Raw genomic sequence first — 17,321 nt, forward strand, 5'->3', positions numbered from 1 at the left:
TTCACATCTTAATAGAGATAACAAAACCTTAGGAAAGATCCTGGATAACTGAATGCATCCTTTACTAACCAACATAGTCTCTGCAGAGCAGCAACACTTTATCCTTGAGAGTGATACTATGAAACAAAACAATTTGGCATGCATTCCTTTCGATATGGCCCCAAATTAGAATTGACTGCTGGCTATTGGAAAAAGCATTTTATAGAGTCAGTTGTTTGTTTCTCCAAGTCATTATAAAAATAAGCCGGTTTCCACAATCCTTTATTGATGCTTTTAAGACATTGAATGTGTATCACTGTTATTTGTGTCAATCATACTCTATTGCATGCCTTCAGTTTAGAAAGATTCATGCCCTTTGTCCCCAGAATTTTTACTTTCTTCAATATTTGATCTTTCATATAGTCACTTGCTTGAATTGTTCCCCTTCGTCAGGCTGGAAATCTCCAGTACTTTTAAATAGCAGTAAACAGTGTTAAAATGGCCATTGGCCCACCAGCAGTGTTTGTTTTGTAGCACACCCACCCCATTTGAAGCAACCTGAACTTCAGCCAATGAGGTAGAAGTGCCAGCTTTCCTACTTCCCCTAGAGACCACTATAGCTCAGACTTCTACTGCACATCCTATGTGACGGAACCCATAGGCAGAGCTATGCTCTTACCTTTTAGTGACCTTTAAACTGTTACTTTCCTGGTCTACCCTAGGACTGAAACAACCCTATCTTTAAGTACCACAGCTCCATAAGTTGTTTTAAGCTATCACCAACTGTCATCATGATTGGCATGGAGGAAGATGAAAATACAAATAAGTCCATATATTCGGATATAGACGAGTAGGAAGGGGTTCTTCCACAAGGAGAGTACGGTGTACAAATTTAGGTAATGACTTAATCACTCCTAAAAAAAAAAAAGAAACAACTTGTCCAATCCCCTGCATTGGTTGGATGATATATCTTGGTTTCACTCTCTAATGGCAAGGGCTGCCAAGAAGGTCAACTTGCCAATGACATCAGTAGAACAGCAATGTTTCCTTTGACTTTAAGGAACAACCCCGAAAACCTATAAGAACTATGTCAATCCTGGATATCATCTGGCCCGAATGGCTAATACTAATGAATATATACCACCAAACACCTCGGGTCTAAACAAAGAAATAGGAGAATGGAAAAAGGACACAGGTAAATGTACGTCAAGGGTTAAGACAACAACCACCTCTATTGGAGAAGAGAACCTCTTGTGCCAAAACCCATCATTCACAAATTGTGATATCTCATCATTTGGGTCTGGACTCCTCTCGCCAGGGACCTCAGTCTGAGGAATTGACTGGGGTACCCTTAGCTGATAGAAGAGCTAAAGGATGGCTGATGGCTCCATGAAACCCAAAGGCACAACTACATATTTTGTGAAGAGGATTATTTACTCAAAAGAAAAGGCAGCGCTGAATGATACAAAAAGGTGTGTTTAAAAATGACGAAGAGTAGAGCCTTTGGGTTTCATGGAGTCATCAGCCATCCTCTAGCTCTTCTATAAGCTAAGGGTACCCCAGTCAATTCCTCAGACTGAGGTCCCTGGCGAGAGGAGTCCAGACCCAAATGATGAGATATCACAATTTGTGAATGAAGGGTTTTCGCACAAGAGGTTCTCTTCTCCAATAGAGGTGGTTGTTGTCTTAACCCTTGACGTACATTTACCGGTGTCCTTTTTCCATTCTCCTATTTTTTTGTTTAGACCCGAGGTGTTTGGTGGTATATATATGTTCTCGAGGGGAATACACCTTGCAGGTCTTTAAAATTTCCCTTAGACCTTCCTTAATGTTTTGTTTCGTATAATACTAATGAAGACACTTGCTTCTCTTCCAGTGGTGATAACATGTCTGGAGAAAAAGTACAAGATCCCAGAATCGGCACCAACTTGCCTTACCAGTCATACAAAGCAAGATTTATTGATAACTTTGGCTACTAAGAGAGATCTTAGAGCCCAGGAACCTATTACATCATCTTCTGGTCCTTGAGACAAGGATAGCAGACATATTGATAATCTTGGCCAAAGAATACGCTCAGTGGCACAACTTTTATCAAGGCAGGCAGTACACTGGCAATTTAAGACTTTGTGATCGCCAGATGTGAAACGACATTGCACCTTTGTGCAACTTAATCCCAGAGGATAAAAAAGAGACTGCTAAAGCTATCGTCCAGGAGAGAGAACTTACTTCATAGCCATCATTGATTCAGCAATTGAAGCATCAAATGCAGGCTTTCAACAACTTGCAGGGGGAGCTGTCTTAAGAAGACAAGGAGGGTTAAGATCCATTGAATTCCATCTGAAGTTCAATCCAACATCCTGGATATACCTTTCACTGTCTCTTTTCTTCCACCAGGCGGTATTGTCTCTTGAATCTGAGACCATATGGAATCTACCATGTGAGGAAATAAGGTTTAAAAATAACTCCTACCTTTAGAAAGGACACATTTTTATTAAGAAGGTCAAAGGTAGTGTTATGATAAAAACAAATGTGACATGTGAAAAGAGAGGTATTGGGTGTCTCTCACATCTATCGCCGGAAGAACCAGGTCAACATGTATCAGCCAACTTTGCGCCCTATGGGTCGATGGCTTCCGTCAGGACTGAAAGGTTGTTTTATAGGATTCCTTCATGAAGTCAAATCAAATGGGACACTTTCCCTCCAATTTTTGAAGTTGTTTCTTCTTTTTGGCCATATGGGACTCTTTGTCCAGTCCTAGAAGGAGGCAAAAAGACATGGAGAACAATGTGTTATGTATTCGAATCTAGTACAGATGTTATCCCATATTTCTAATAATGCATGCACCCGATGATTTCTATAAATGTGTATTTATGCTCCATTAAATGCGAACATCTTCAACCCTTTTGGGGTTGTTAGTCTATGTGAGCAAATGTAATAATTGCTCATGTATTCTATACTAGGACTGATCTTAATTTGGTGGGCTTTATTATCTATGAATGAAGTACATTACAGTTAGGTTGAGTAGATTATTCAAGTTCAACCTGCAGGTTTACTAAACTTTTTATGATTTTTAGAGGCCTGGGGAGTGATAGTAAATCTCCCCAAGTGCTAAAGAAACCATGTGTTTTACTCTGGGTCTTTTTGATAAGAAAGTGTACGGGCAGTGGAGACTAATTCTGGATCTCAGGCAGCTGACAAAGACGCTGATGATTACACTTAAGGAAATCTTATTGATGATGCAAGAGGGAGACTACCTCGTATCTTTAGATCTTCGCAATGCATACTGCCTTACACCCATCCAACGAAATTATAGACAATACCTTACTTTTCGGTGGCAAAACAATATTACCAATTTCAACGCACTTTATTTCGGTCTCTGATCAGCGCCTTTTCACCAAGCGCCTTTCTCCAATCCATGCCTTCCTCAGGTGAAAGGGTCACCAACAGTACCTACTCCTTACGACTAGCTTGTTAAAGCTCCATCAATGGAACAGGCAAGGACTTCCTCAGCAGCCTGCACTAATTTCTTTCAGAAGTTGGATCTCACGCTGAGCAAGGAGAAAGTTTGGAGCCCCACATGAAAATCCAGATTTTGAGTGCAATACTAGACATGCAGTTGGCAAAGACGTTTCCATTTCCAGAAAGAGCAACACAGCTCCAAGCCATGGCAAAGAGACTGTCTGCAAAACAGTCAGTCACGGTAAGACGGTACATGTCCCTGTTAGGCCTAATGCCATCCTGGATAGGGCTCATCCCTTTTTGCAGGCTTCGGATGAGATTCTCCAACAAGAACTGGACAGTCAATGGAAACAATTCAACGGCTCATCGGATGATACTGTCCAAGTTATGAGATGACTAAAAAAAGCACTGTTGTGAAGAATCCCAACAAATCTAAAATCAGGTTTCTCTTTTCAGCCTGTAACAGAAAGACTTGTACTGACAACGAATGCGTCAATGGATGGCTAGAGAGTTCGCCTATAAGAACTATCAAACAGAGACCTCTGGTCAGACGCAGAACAGATGTTTCACATCAATGTATGAGCGCTCCAGGCAATAAGATTAGACATATGTGTTCCTCCCAAGACTTGCAAGTCAAGTAGTTCTAATCAGTATGGACCACACAACGTCTATGTTCTACATAGACAATCAAAGGGGAACTCTGTCTTGACCCATTTCCAAAGAGGCGCAACACCTATGGAACTGGGCCATATCCTGCAAAATCGACACTGATGTGGAACACCTGCCAGGTCGCCACCAAAACAATCCGGCGATGTACTTACTCGACAACTATCAGACTGCCACAAGTGGGAACTACATATGGAACAAAAAGATTACATATTCCGGCAATGGGGTCAACCTATAATCAATCTCGTTGCCACCCCGATCAGCACGAAATGTCAGTAGTTCAGAAGCAGATTTCGGCATCATTGGAATCATGGGCAATTCCTTTTCAATCAGTTGGTCATAAGTTATTGCTTACACTTTTCCTCTGTGTAAGGAAGTGTCCCTCACATTTTGCCCCCATTTGGACCACTAGGTGCTGATTTTTTGACTCTGAGAGCGCATGTGAGGCCTGCTAACCAGACCTCAGTGCAATTGTCCTTACCCATTACAAAATGTATGTCGAATTGGTTATCCCCAGTTGGGAAGTACCTACTTACTTATAACTCCTTAGTATATGGTACTCAGAGTACCAAGGGCATGTAAGGTAGAGTGTCCACCCAGGGCTGCAGCACCTTTTTGTGTCACCTTGTATGTGACAAAGTACAAAATAGCGCCAAGCCTGCCACTGCAGACTGGAAGGGCAGTTGTCACACTGCTAGTTCGACTTTGCCATTACCATTAGTGGCAAAGCTGTTCCGTCCCTTAACAATATATGTAAGTCTCCCTTAAGAAAGGCCTAAGAGCCCTAATGCAGGGAGCTGTATATTAAGTAGGACATTTAGGTTTATATGCGTCTTAACAGCATAATTCCTAAAGTTGTCATTTTAATGTGAAAATGTTAGTAACCCCATTGGCTGACACAGAGTTACCGACTGCCATCTCAGCCTGACTGACTTCTGAATGGGACTACCTAATTGAGTACTGTAAAGTCTCAAATAAATCGTGGCATTAAACCAATCTGATGCCCAGGTTGAATTGTCACTATTAAAGTAATGCAACTTTTAGAAAGTTGTCACTCAGTGGCCCAGCTGGGCCACTAGCCTTACATGAGCACTGACCCACAAACAACTTTCTGCTTGCCTTGGGAGTCGTGCTTGGAAACAATAGCAGGCAGCTGCAGGGAGAGGTGTCACCTCCCCCTTGCACGAAGTCGCTCAGGTTTTTAACCCAAAAACAATTGTCAAAGGCAAAGCCACCTTTGGTGGGCAAATGGCAATAACACTCCAGAGGGGCTTTCCCTTGTTTAAGTAGATAGGCTGCAGATAGGGACCGAGAGTGGAGACCAGTGTCCAAACATGTTTCCCGTGGGCATGTAGCCCCACCTCTAGGGTGGGCTACCATGCTCCTCAGTTGTGGTAAAGTTAACACATCTTGAAAGTGGCCAGAATAGTGTACTCTGGGATTGCCAGATGCCACACATTGCTGGAAAGTCGTTACCCAGATTAAGGGGACTTGGTAGCCCGATGGCCAGTGACCACGTTGTCCCCTCGGGGCACTTTCCCAGGATTAATATGCCAACCCTGGCACCCTGAACCTCAGATCATGCCAGAATTGGAACAAGGACTGAAGAAGGACTGCCCTGTTGTCCCTGGACTGCACAAAGAGAGGCTGCACCTGCTGCACTTTGGGCAAGTGAAGTTAGGACTGTGCCTGTGGCTCCTGGCTTGGTGTTCATCCTCTCTCCCCAGACTGAAGCAGAGACACCAAGGGTCAGTTGGCTGGGCCCCTGGAACAGCACCAGGGACATTAAAGCTGAAGAAGCCCAAACCGGGAAGTTGGTAGCCCCTTCAGAGGAATCGCTGCTGACTGCCCCAAGAGACTGATACTCGATGGCCAAAAGTTACCCCTGAGTCCGCTGGACCTGGGGCATCATCAAAGTCCAGATTGGTCGCCTAAGAGGGACACTAGCCCCCTAAGTAAAGGATTTTGCGGAGTACGGAGACCGGTAGTCTAGCCACAGCTGGCCTTCCACGGTCTCAAAGAGGAATGTGAGGGACCCTGACCTCTGTAGCCAAAGCCGCCTCACATCAGCACCCCCATTGACTGCACTGTAACCGGAGTATGAGCATCCTTTCATCCTGTTTCCTCAGCATCAGGACCACTCTAAGGGCGTGGCTGAGCACGCAATGGAGACGGACGCGCCTGGGTAGAGCTCCGTGAGAAGCTCCCCTACCGCAGGCCGTTTCTCCGTCATTTTTGCCCGTAACCACTTGCAGTTTTCAGCGAGTGAGCGCAGGGCACCCTTCTAACGGCCAGCGAAGTTTGGTGAGGCTGGGTCATTCCGAGCCGCTCCGGTGGAGGCCGTCGCAGTCTGCCCGACCCTCTGCTCCTGCGGGCCGGCGTGAGAGGCTACTCGAGGTCGGGGATCCGACCGGCCGACTAGGCCCAACTGCGCAGATTGCCGCCCTGCAGCTTCTGGCGGCTTCTGGTGACTCCTGGGTGTTGCGGAGACTCTCCCTGGACGTCTGCCTCGAGACCCGGTGGGGTGGTTAGCCGGAGGATTTCTCCGAGGTGCCCTGTGGTGACCCTGCTTAGCCGGCCGGACCTAGCTTTACTCCGGATGCTGCCGGGACCCTTTCTGGACGGCTGACACGAGCCCGGGAGCTGGGGTTGGCCTGGAGATTCCCTGGAGCGCCCTGAGGTGTGCCCTCTTCGGAGGCTGGGGACTGGGCCGGCTTGCTACTCTCCTCTACGTCTCCGGGCCCCGACTGCGATACACCTGTCCGAGTCCTCCTCCTGGCGGCCCATCGGGCCCAACTGAGAACGGGGTGGTGGCCTCCCTACCTGTTCTCGCAGTGCGGAGGAGCGCTGTGGGCCATCTACAAGAATGACATTGTGCACCGTTTCCTGCATGGAGCCACACCCGCCGATGGCAAGCCGCTGACTGCAGTGCTGCGGAGGCGCTCCAGGGCCACCAGGGGACTGAACTGTGCACGAGGTGGGACTCGGTGAGCTTCGCTGAAGAGAGGACTCCCCTTCCCCTCCCTCCGCTGCCTCTCGGGGGATGGGACTTGGAGCTGGGTCCCTGCGAGTAAGGACGTCGAGGAGAGGACTATCATCGGAGGGCCGCCACTGAGACTTCCTTAGCAATCTGCCCATCCAATTGTTGCGTGGGCGCCCCTGAGCGCGGCCACCCACTCCAGGCCAAGACAACTGCCTCGGACCTACCTGATGGCCTTGCGCTTCCTCCCCCTCATACTACCTAGTGACTGTATTGGCGATCGCGAGGTCACACTGCACCGCCAGGATCACTTGCACGCCTGAGCAGCGGCCTTCTCTGTGCTCCCGCTCAATAGACACCTGCACGCAGATATAGCCGCGGACCACCTGAGACGGCTGGTGACAGGCCCCCGCCGTGAGTGGGCACTACAGAGATCTTCAGGACCTCCTGATTGCGCTACGTTTGGCTGATCCACCCTGCTCTGATACCGGGTCTCCTTTCCGGAGTGCCCTAGTAACTCTCTTTACCCTACACCTCTGGCTGCTTATGCTGTCGTCGCCCATGTCGGGGGGATCTAAAACGAGAGCCGTCACAAGCAACACGTCAGTGAAGGGGAAAATGGCAAAGCAGGCAGAAATGGATCAAACAGCCTCCAAGCTCGACACGATGTTGGCGGCCATGGAAAGACTTGAGGAATTGATGCAGCTGACCCGCGCCTCCCTGGAGAGCATAATTGATAGCGTGGCCATAGATATGACGCATCTCCGAGCCGATCACAAAAAACTTTCTGAGAAGACGTCGACCCTGGAGTCCGCGGTGACTGAGTTAACTCCCAAAATCTTGCAGATGGATGAACATGTCCGGGATCTCCTTAACAGGGTGGAGTTCCTTTTTTTTTTTTTTTTTTCTTTTTCCCAGAAATTAGCCAAAATACAGCTAAATTTAGTTTTTGGGGGGAAAAATTGGAAAAAGTGCTGTAAATGAAAGCGTCTGTGTTTTTAAAAAATTTTTTTTTTATTAAAGGTTCATTGCAATAAACATCAGTAATACTTTGAAAGGTACAACATAGAGCATTAGAATCAAATCTGTACAAAAGACTACAAAAATACATGAGATATTCCAAAAAGATATACATTCCATTCATAATAATAATTTAGTAAACGTGGCTAGAATATTAAAAACTGTTATGAGAATTACATATAGATATAGTGATAAAAGGAGAGACTTTGATCAAGTACTATTTACATAGCATTTCTATCTTCCCTCCATTTCAGTATGGGCGCCCATATTCGTCTTCCCATCTCTCGTTTTTTAACTCCTTTAAACTCATACAGACAGGACTCAATATTATGGATGCAGAGAAGTCTTGATAACCACATCTGAAAGGAGGGGGCGTTTTCATCTTTCCAATTTGCCGTGATCAAAATTCGCATAACTGCCACTGACCGGAAGACAAGGGATTCCTCATCTTTTCCAAGACCCAGTTTTGAGTCATTACCAATCAGAACCAATGTCGGGGATAGGTCGATCTTATGACCTAGCAGCCCCTCCCAGAATTTGGAAATCTCCACTTTAAGAGGATCTAACCTCACACAAGAAACGAACATGTGATTTATATCGGCTTGGTGTGAGCCACATCTGGGGCAGCAGTCGTCCTGTCTAACACCCCACTCAAATAGTTTTGACGGGGTATAATACAGCTTAAATAATGTCTTAAAATGCTGAGCCCTTAGATTTGAAGATCGAAAGAGCTTTTTATTCAATTCTATGGATAGATCAATATCTACATCAGGGTTATTCAGCTTCACGGCCCAGCCACTCTCTGTTTTCTCCATGTCATCCTGAATCTCATTTATTAATAGATTATACAGTGTTTTAATCTTTCTACATCCTCTATCCAATACCTCCAGTACCGTAATATCACTTTTAGGCTTTAATTTAGGTCTAAGGCCACCCAGCTTTCGGGCTATTTGTTCATATAGGAGCCACTGAGTACTTGGGATGTTAAACAGCTTTTGCATGTCCTCAAACCCTCTGATCTTATCACCCTCCATTAAGTCTTCAACCCTTTTAATCCCCATTCTCTTCCATTCCTGGAGACTTCTATCTGACCTTAAATGTGGAAAGAGGCAAGAGTTGGCCAGGAGATGGTATGAGTTAAATTTAGGGACTTTGAAATGTTTCAAAATGGATTTCCACAAAGACCATGCCCCTAATAAAGTCTTAAGACGCACCTTTTTATAGAACCTACGCTCTACTTCGCGGAGTAAAAGTCCTGTAGCATTTTTCCCTAACAATAATTCATACAGTGGGGGAGGGCTTTGAGTCCCAAGATCGGAGTTCCCCTCAACAGAAATGGTATTAGTCTGGAGTAATGTATGCATTTGTATTAAGAGACACGACCAGTGGTACAGCCTAAGATTAGGAAGTGTCATTCCGCCTCTTTCCCTTGGTAATGACATCAGGTTGGTAGAGCGTCTGATCTTACCGTACTGCCATATGAATCTTATAAAGGCTGATTCCAATTTATTCATTATTTTATCTTCTACAAAAAGTGGTATCGCCCTAAATAAGTATAGGACTTTTGGAAACATTACCATCTTTAGAGCGTTTACTCTACCAACCAGAGAAAGATGTAAAACGTCAAATCTTCTTAATTCTGCCTCTATGGTTTTAATTAAAGGGAGATAATTTTCTTCTACTATTTTTCCCACCGTTGCATTGATTTTTACCCCTAGATATACTGCGGAATCTACAAATTGGGTGTCTGACTTTACAATATTATTTGAGCATATTATTTGAGTCTTAGATTCATTTAGAAGGTATCCAGAACTTAGCCCAAACGTCTTTGCCATTTCAACCAAAATAGGTAAAGTCTGTTGGGGGTCCGTTGTAATTACGGCTAAATCATCAGCATAAGCTAACAGTTTGTTTGTAAAACCATTACAGATCACCGGGGGAATATTTGGATTTTCTAGTATTTTCTGTATAAAGGGATCGATATATAGAGAGAACAGAATGGGGGAACAGGGACAGCCCTGTCGTGTCCCTCTCTTTATAGAGAATGTATCTGATTTTTCCCCCATAGCAATTACTCTCGCAGTCGGATTCAAATACATTGCTCTAAGAGCCCTGATGACTTTTTCCCCAAATCCTCTCCCTGCCAATATCCCCCAAAGAAAGCCCCAATCCACACGATCAAACGCCTTCTCGGCATCCAGCAGGATCATGGCCAACTCCCCCCCCGTGGCATTCTGAGCATCAAACAGACCTATAGCTCTACAGGTATGGTCGGTTGTCCCCCTACCCGGGACAAACCCGTGCTGCCACAGGGAGACGAGGTCGCCAATAATCCTGCCTAGTCGCCTAGCCCAGATCTTTGAATAGAGCTTAGTGTCGGCATTGATCAGGGATATCGGCCGATAAGAGCCTGGCTTCTCAGCTGGCTTACCTTTTTTGTGGAAGATTACAATATTCGTTTCCCTCCATGAATCGGGCACAACACCAGTATACAAAATACCATTAAATAGATCCACTAACATTGGGACAATCACATGCTCTAAGATTTTATACATTTCCAGCGGTATCCCATCGGGGCCAGCGGCTTTACCAGAAGCTAGTTCTCTCAGGGCAGACAGCACTTCAATGTAAGATATATCTTTGTCCAGGTCTGTTCTAGTTTCCTCCTTCAGACACGGACCGTTATCTGGGTAACCTTGGACTAACCTGTTCCCACCATTTCCCGCATCGTACAGTGCTTTATAGAAATTATGAAATACTTTTACAACATCCTTAGTTTCTGTGAATGTATTACCATTTTCAACAATACGTGCAATATGATTCTTTGATTTTTCCTGTCTTAGCCGAAGTGCGAGGACTCTACCCGCTTGCTCTCCCGTTTCATACCTTTTTACTCTAGACGATTGAAAATCCCTTACTGCCCTTTGTGTTACTTCCCTCTGTATATTAGCTTTAATAGTCAATAGAATATTATGGCTTTCCTTACCATCTCCTCCAGTGGAGATATCTGTGATATGTTGTAGTTCAGCGGTGGAGAGTTTACCCATGAGTTTCTCTACCCCCAACCTATCCTCCTTCCTGAGTCTTGAGGAACAGCTAATCGTCTCGCCTCTCAGAGCAGCTTTGAAAGCCTCCCAGACCCCATTTCGTGATGCACTATACCTATTAGCTGCAAAGTATTCTTCCGCCCACTTATTCATATGTTCAACAAACCTATTATCTGCTAACAATCGCCTTTCAAAAGACCATGAGGTTTTAGTTCTCTCGCCTCTTCCCACGTTGTATGTAAGTAATAGTGAATTGTGGTCAGAGATCACTCTTGGCAGTATGCTGATCTCAACCTTCTCTATTTCTGTATTGGATATCAGGATATAATCTAATTTTGAATATTTCTGCGCTGGGTATGAGAAATATGTATAACCAGGATTCTGGGGTTCTTTTGTTTGCCATACATCTAACAGCCCGTGTGATCTAGTGAGAGCTTTGAGTGACCTAAAAACTCGAGGTTTTCGACCTTTGTATGATGTATGATTACCCCAGTCTATGGAGATATTAAGATCACCTGTGACTACCAAGGGAGTGGACCAGCCGGCCAACTCTGTTTCTAAATAGTCAAAGATTTCAGGGTCATCATCATTTGACCCATATATTGTACAAATTGAGAAGCCTAGCTCCATTTCGACAATTGCCCATCTCCCATTACTATCAGTTCTAACTTTTTTGGTCTTGCCCAAGGTGGATTTTGCTAATATGGCGACTCCTCTGACCATTGACGATTGGCTTGAACAAGCGACTAACTCAAAGCCCCTTAAAAATAATAAACTCCTCTTAGCCCACGGAATGTGGGTTTCCTGGAGGCATAAGATATCTATTCTATGGTAATTAACCAAGTATTGTAGTCGCTGTCTTTTTTTCCAATCATTTAGACCGGCCACATTCAGTGTACAAATTCTAATGTTCAACATCTATTTGGACACAGTTACCAACATTGAGGACCAAACCGAAAATGTCTCTTGACCTTGTTTGCTCATTTAGATTCATTTCCATATAGCAATGTTTCCTTTTTTTTCCAGTGGTTTTCACCCCCCCCACACGCCCTCCCCTCTGCCCTCCTCCCTTCCAACAACCTCCCACCCATCTCCCGCCCCCCTTCTCCGTCCCTGACCCCCCCCCGACACCCTCCACCCCCCAACTTCCCTGCTCTGTGAGGCGCTCAGAGCTAGCTGAGCGTGTGATGGAGTGCAGTGCTTAGATGAAAGTCTGCTATGATTTACCGACAATCGTGACAAAAAACAACAGCGCTCAAAATGCGTGCTTATTAACATAACATAACACCAAAGCGTCTATCTGTGACAACCAAAACCTCCCAGCAAACAGCATACAGCAGAGATAACCAACGGGACAACCAAATGTCTTGCAGATATAAAATCTGGAGTGGAGAATGTGACTGCAGTCATAGTCACATTCTGCTATTAGTTTCTGACGGAGTCTAAGTACTCCATAGCCTTAATCTCAGAGGAAAAAAACACTGTTTTCCCCTCATTAATAACTTTAAGTTGCGCCGGGTTTATTAAAAATGCTTGCATCTTTTTGTCCTGGAAAGGTTTGATCATGTTCCTTAAGCGCCAGCGCCTTTCTACCGTCGTGTGGCAGAAGTCAGGTCTTACAAAGAATGAGAACCCCTCGCCATCGCGTTTGGTATTTGGTTTTGCCAACTCAGAGATCGCTTGTCGTAGATTAAAGTTTCCCAGGAATATCAAGATTGCCCTGGGTTTATCCTCTGTTTTCATGCCCCTTTTTACTCTGAAGGGGGTACGATGTGCTCTCTGTAGTTCTCTTGACCAGTCCCACTCCTTTAGCTCGGGGAAGGCCTGCTCGAGGAGTTTTAACATGAATAGCCTTATATCCGACCCCTCTGATCACTCCGGAATCCCCAGGACCCTAAGGTTGTTTCTACGTAGCCTGTTTTCCATCGCCTCAAGCTTCCACTGTATATCGACAACCTGGGAACTCTGAGCGTTAACTTTCGCCACAGCAACCTCGACTTCTGCTTCTGTAGAGACAATCCTGTCCTCTAAATTTGATACTCTATCTCCAGTATTAGAGCAGGCCTTGGACAATTTCCTAACGACTCCCCGCATTTTCCTCATAGCTGCCTGCGATTTGTGACTTTCTTGTCGTGTTTCCTCTCTATGAGCTAGTATCTCTTGATGGATTGTCTCTAATAGAGATATCTGTGTTCTTTCACTGCTCGGACTGTCCTGTGCAGTGCCCGATGCCGAGTTATCCCAGCTAAGTTCGCACCTTGGATCTTTTTGGCCCTTATTTAAATCTACTACAGTCTTCCTTGCTGTTGCGGGGTGCTCTAGTTCATGATCACTGTCTGAATCCCCCAGGGAGCTGCAGTCACCCTCCTCGTCCTCCTCCTCCTCCTCCTCCTCCGACTCCGACCACTCCAGACCATCAGAAGCGGAGAAAAAAGCCTAATTTTGTGCCATATCCGTACCATTTGCCCCTATCTCCCTGTCTGATGGCCCCTCCTCCTTATCATTAGCTGTCAGGTTTATGATCTGCGACTGTTCCTGTAGTGTAGTCAGTAAGGCTTCATTAGGCATTACTTGGTCCTTGCTGGTATTACAGTGGGCCCCCCCTTCCTTGATACTCTCGGGGGCCACAGCTTCGTTCACAACTCTTTCATCTCTAACTGATGTAGTGCTCTCACAGCTTATTGTTACAGTTACTTGCGATGCTTCCGGCATTTCTAGTGTAGCGTCAGTTTTTACCCCCGGTGAATCAAGGCCCCCACTTGCTGCTTCCTTACCAGTTTTTCTCAACATCTCCGCTATAGAAACAGCTGCTTGACGGGTCCGTGTACCTGGGTGCTTTTCCTTTGAGCATTCTCCCTCCGGCGTGTGATCTCCAGTCACCTTGCTTGCGCCGCCTTCACGAGGAAGATTCTTCTTTTTTGTTTTTGGGCCCGCATTGATTTTTGGAGCCATGCCTGTTAAGCCTGCTGCGTAAACTGTCCCGAGCCTTCGGCGTGAAAGCAGCCCTTCAGCCACGGGCTGCTTCAAACACTCCAGGCGTCTCAAGCCTCGCTTGGAACACGACTGGACTCTCCGAGGCGAGCTCCTCCCTCCCGGGAAGCCGCGGCGTCTCGCACCGACTGAGCTGTGAGAGCCGAGAGACAGAGCCAGCAGGGCGCTCGTCAGCTCGCGCAACACCTGGAAAGCCTCCCCTCCAACACAGAAACAGCAGCTCAACAAGTCCGCGATAGTCTTATCGGTAAGAGGCCGCTCGGAGAACCTGTTGCCTTGTTGCCATCTGGGGTCCGTTAGCGCTATTCAGTCAGCAGCTCCATCCCAGCACTGCTTCAGCTGCAACTAGGCAGCCACCATCTTGCCTCCTCGGGAACAGGGTGGAGTTCCTAGAAGACCGAGCGGAGGATGCAGAAGGACGGGCGAGACGAAACAACATTCGCATCGTGGGCTTGCCGGAACGCTGGGAACCAAGAGATTCAGAAAAGGGGGTGGTGATGAACAGAGTGTCTGAATTAAGCAGACCACTCTTACCCAGTCCAAAGATCAGGGCTTGATCCATCACCGTTATTTATCTCACTGCCCCATCCCAGCTCAGAACCTGGCTATATGCAAATTAGTCTGTCCCTGGCCCAGTGCATCATGGGAACAGGGCAGACCAAACTACCAAGCCAATTCTTCACCAGAAAGGAGACAAGCTATCGGGGACCGGTTTCTGGCATTTCAGCCTCTTCGGCCCGGCTTGCTTGAATCCTGATGGAGCAGTGAGAAAGGGACTCATGTCTGAGTATACCCTGCCACACCTATAGTGGCCAAAAACGATTCAGAAAAGGGGGTGGTGATGAACAGAGTGTCTGAATTAAGCAGACCACTCTTACCCAGTCCAAAGATCAGGGCTTGATCCATCACCGTTATTTATCTCACTGCCCCATCCCAGCTCAGAACCTGGCTATATGCAAATTAGTCTGTCCCTGGCCCAGTGCATCATGGGAACAGGGCAGACCAAACTACCAAGCCAATTCTTCACCAGAAAGGAGACAAGCTACCGGGGACCGGTTTCTGGCATTTCAGCCTCTTCGGCCCGGCTTGCTTGAATCCTGATGGAGCAGTGAGAAAGGGACTCATGTCTGAGTATACCCTGCCACACCTATAGTGGCCAAAAACGATTCAGAAAAGGGGGTGGTGATGAACAGAGTGTCTGAATTAAGCAGACCACTCTTACCCAGTCCAAAGATCAGGGCTTGATCCATCACCGTTATTTATCTCACTGCCCCATCCCAGCTCAGAACCTGGCTATATGCAAATTAGTCTGTCCCTGGCCCAGTGCATCATGGGAACAGGGCAGACCAAACTACCAAGCCAATTCTTCACCAGAAAGGAGACAAGCTACCGGGGACCGGTTTCTGGCATTTCAGCCTCTTCGGCCCGGCTTGCTTGAATCCTGATGGAGCAGTGAGAAAGGGACTCATGTCTGAGTATACCCTGCCACACCTATAGTGGCCAAAAACGATTCAGAAAAAGGGGGTGGTGATGAACAGAGTGTCTGAATTAAGCAGACCACTCTTACCCAGTCCAAAGATCAGGGCTTGATCCATCACCGTTATTTATCTCACTGCCCCATCCCAGCTCAGAACCTGGCTATATGCAAATTAGTCTGTCCCTGGCCCAGTGCATCATGGGAACAGGGCAGACCAAACTACCAAGCCAATTCTTCACCAGAAAGGAGACAAGCTACCGGGGACCGGTTTCTGGCATTTCAGCCTCTTCGGCCCGGCTTGCTTGAATCCTGATGGAGCAGTGAGAAAGGGACTCATGTCTGAGTATACCCTGCCACACCTATAGTGGCCAAAAACGATTCAGAAAAGGGGGTGGTGATGAACAGAGTGTCTGAATTAAGCAGACCACTCTTACCCAGTCCAAAGATCAGGGCTTGATCATCACCGTTATTTATCTCACTGCCCCATCCCAGCTCAGAACCTGGCTATATGCAAATTAGTCTGTCCCTGGCCCAGTGCATCATGGGAACAGGGCAGACCAAACTACCAAGCCAATTCTTCACCAGAAAGGAGACAAGCTACCGGGGACCGGTTTCTGGCATTTCAGCCTCTTCGGCCCGGCTTGCTTGAATCCTGATGGAGCAGTGAGAAAGGGACTCATGTCTGAGTATACCCTGCCACACCTATAGTGGCCAAAAACGATTCAGAAAAGGGGGTGGTGATGAACAGAGTGTCTGAATTAAGCAGACCACTCTTACCCAGTCCAAAGATCAGGGCTTGATCCATCACCGTTATTTATCTCACTGCCCCATCCCAGCTCAGAACCTGGCTATATGCAAATTAGTCTGTCCCTGGCCCAGTGCATCATGGGAACAGGGCAGACCAAACTACCAAGCCAATTCTTCACCAGAAAGGAGACAAGCTACCGGGGACCGGTTTCTGGCATTTCAGCCTCTTCGGCCCGGCTATATGCAAATTAGTCTGTCCCTGGCCGAAGACGCCTGAAATGGCAGAAACCGGTCCCCGGAAGCTTGTTTCCTTCCCAGTGTAAGAATTGGCTGTTGTAGTCTGGTCTGCCCTGTTCCCATGATGCACTGGGCCAGGGACAGACTAATTTGCATACAGACAGGTTCTGAAACTGGGATGGTGCAATGAGCTAAAAAACGGTGTTGGATCTAGCCCTGATCTCTTGACTGGGTGAGAGTACTCTGCTTAATTCAGAGACTCTGTCCATCACCACCCCTTGTTGTAAATAATTTTGTCCACCCTAAGCGTGGAAGGGTATACTCAGATGTGAGTCCCTTGCTCATTGCACCATCAGGATTCAAGCAAGCCGGGCCGAAGACGCCTGAAATGGCAGAAACCGGTCCCCGGAAGCTTGTTTCCTTCCCAGTGTAAGAATTGGCTGTTGTAGTCTGGTCTGCCCTGTTCCCATGATGCACTGGGCCAGGGACAGACTAATTTGCATACAGACAGGTTCTGAAACTGGGATGGTGCAATGAGCTAAAAAACGGTGTTGGATCTAGCCCTGATCTCTTGACTGGGTGAGAGTACTCTGCTTAATTCAGAGACTCTGTCCATCACCACCCCTTGTTGTAAATAATTTTGTCCACCCTAAGCGTGGAAGGGTATACTCAGATGTGAGTCCCTTGCTCATTGCACCATCAGGATTCAAGCAAGCCG

The 17,321-nt window shown here is 46.6% G+C and overlaps 1 protein-coding gene across 8 annotated transcripts in view; it reads left to right on the forward strand.

Annotated features, from left to right (window-relative positions):
- Window positions 1–17,321, forward strand: part of MFF (mitochondrial fission factor) — a 222,544-nt gene that overhangs the window by 77,159 nt on the left and 128,064 nt on the right. The gene's annotated exons all lie outside the window — the stretch shown is intronic.

This window comes from Lissotriton helveticus, chromosome 11 (genome assembly GCF_964261635.1).
Source record: "Lissotriton helveticus chromosome 11, aLisHel1.1, whole genome shotgun sequence".
In the NCBI taxonomy this organism is placed as follows: domain Eukaryota; kingdom Metazoa; phylum Chordata; class Amphibia; order Caudata; family Salamandridae; genus Lissotriton; species Lissotriton helveticus.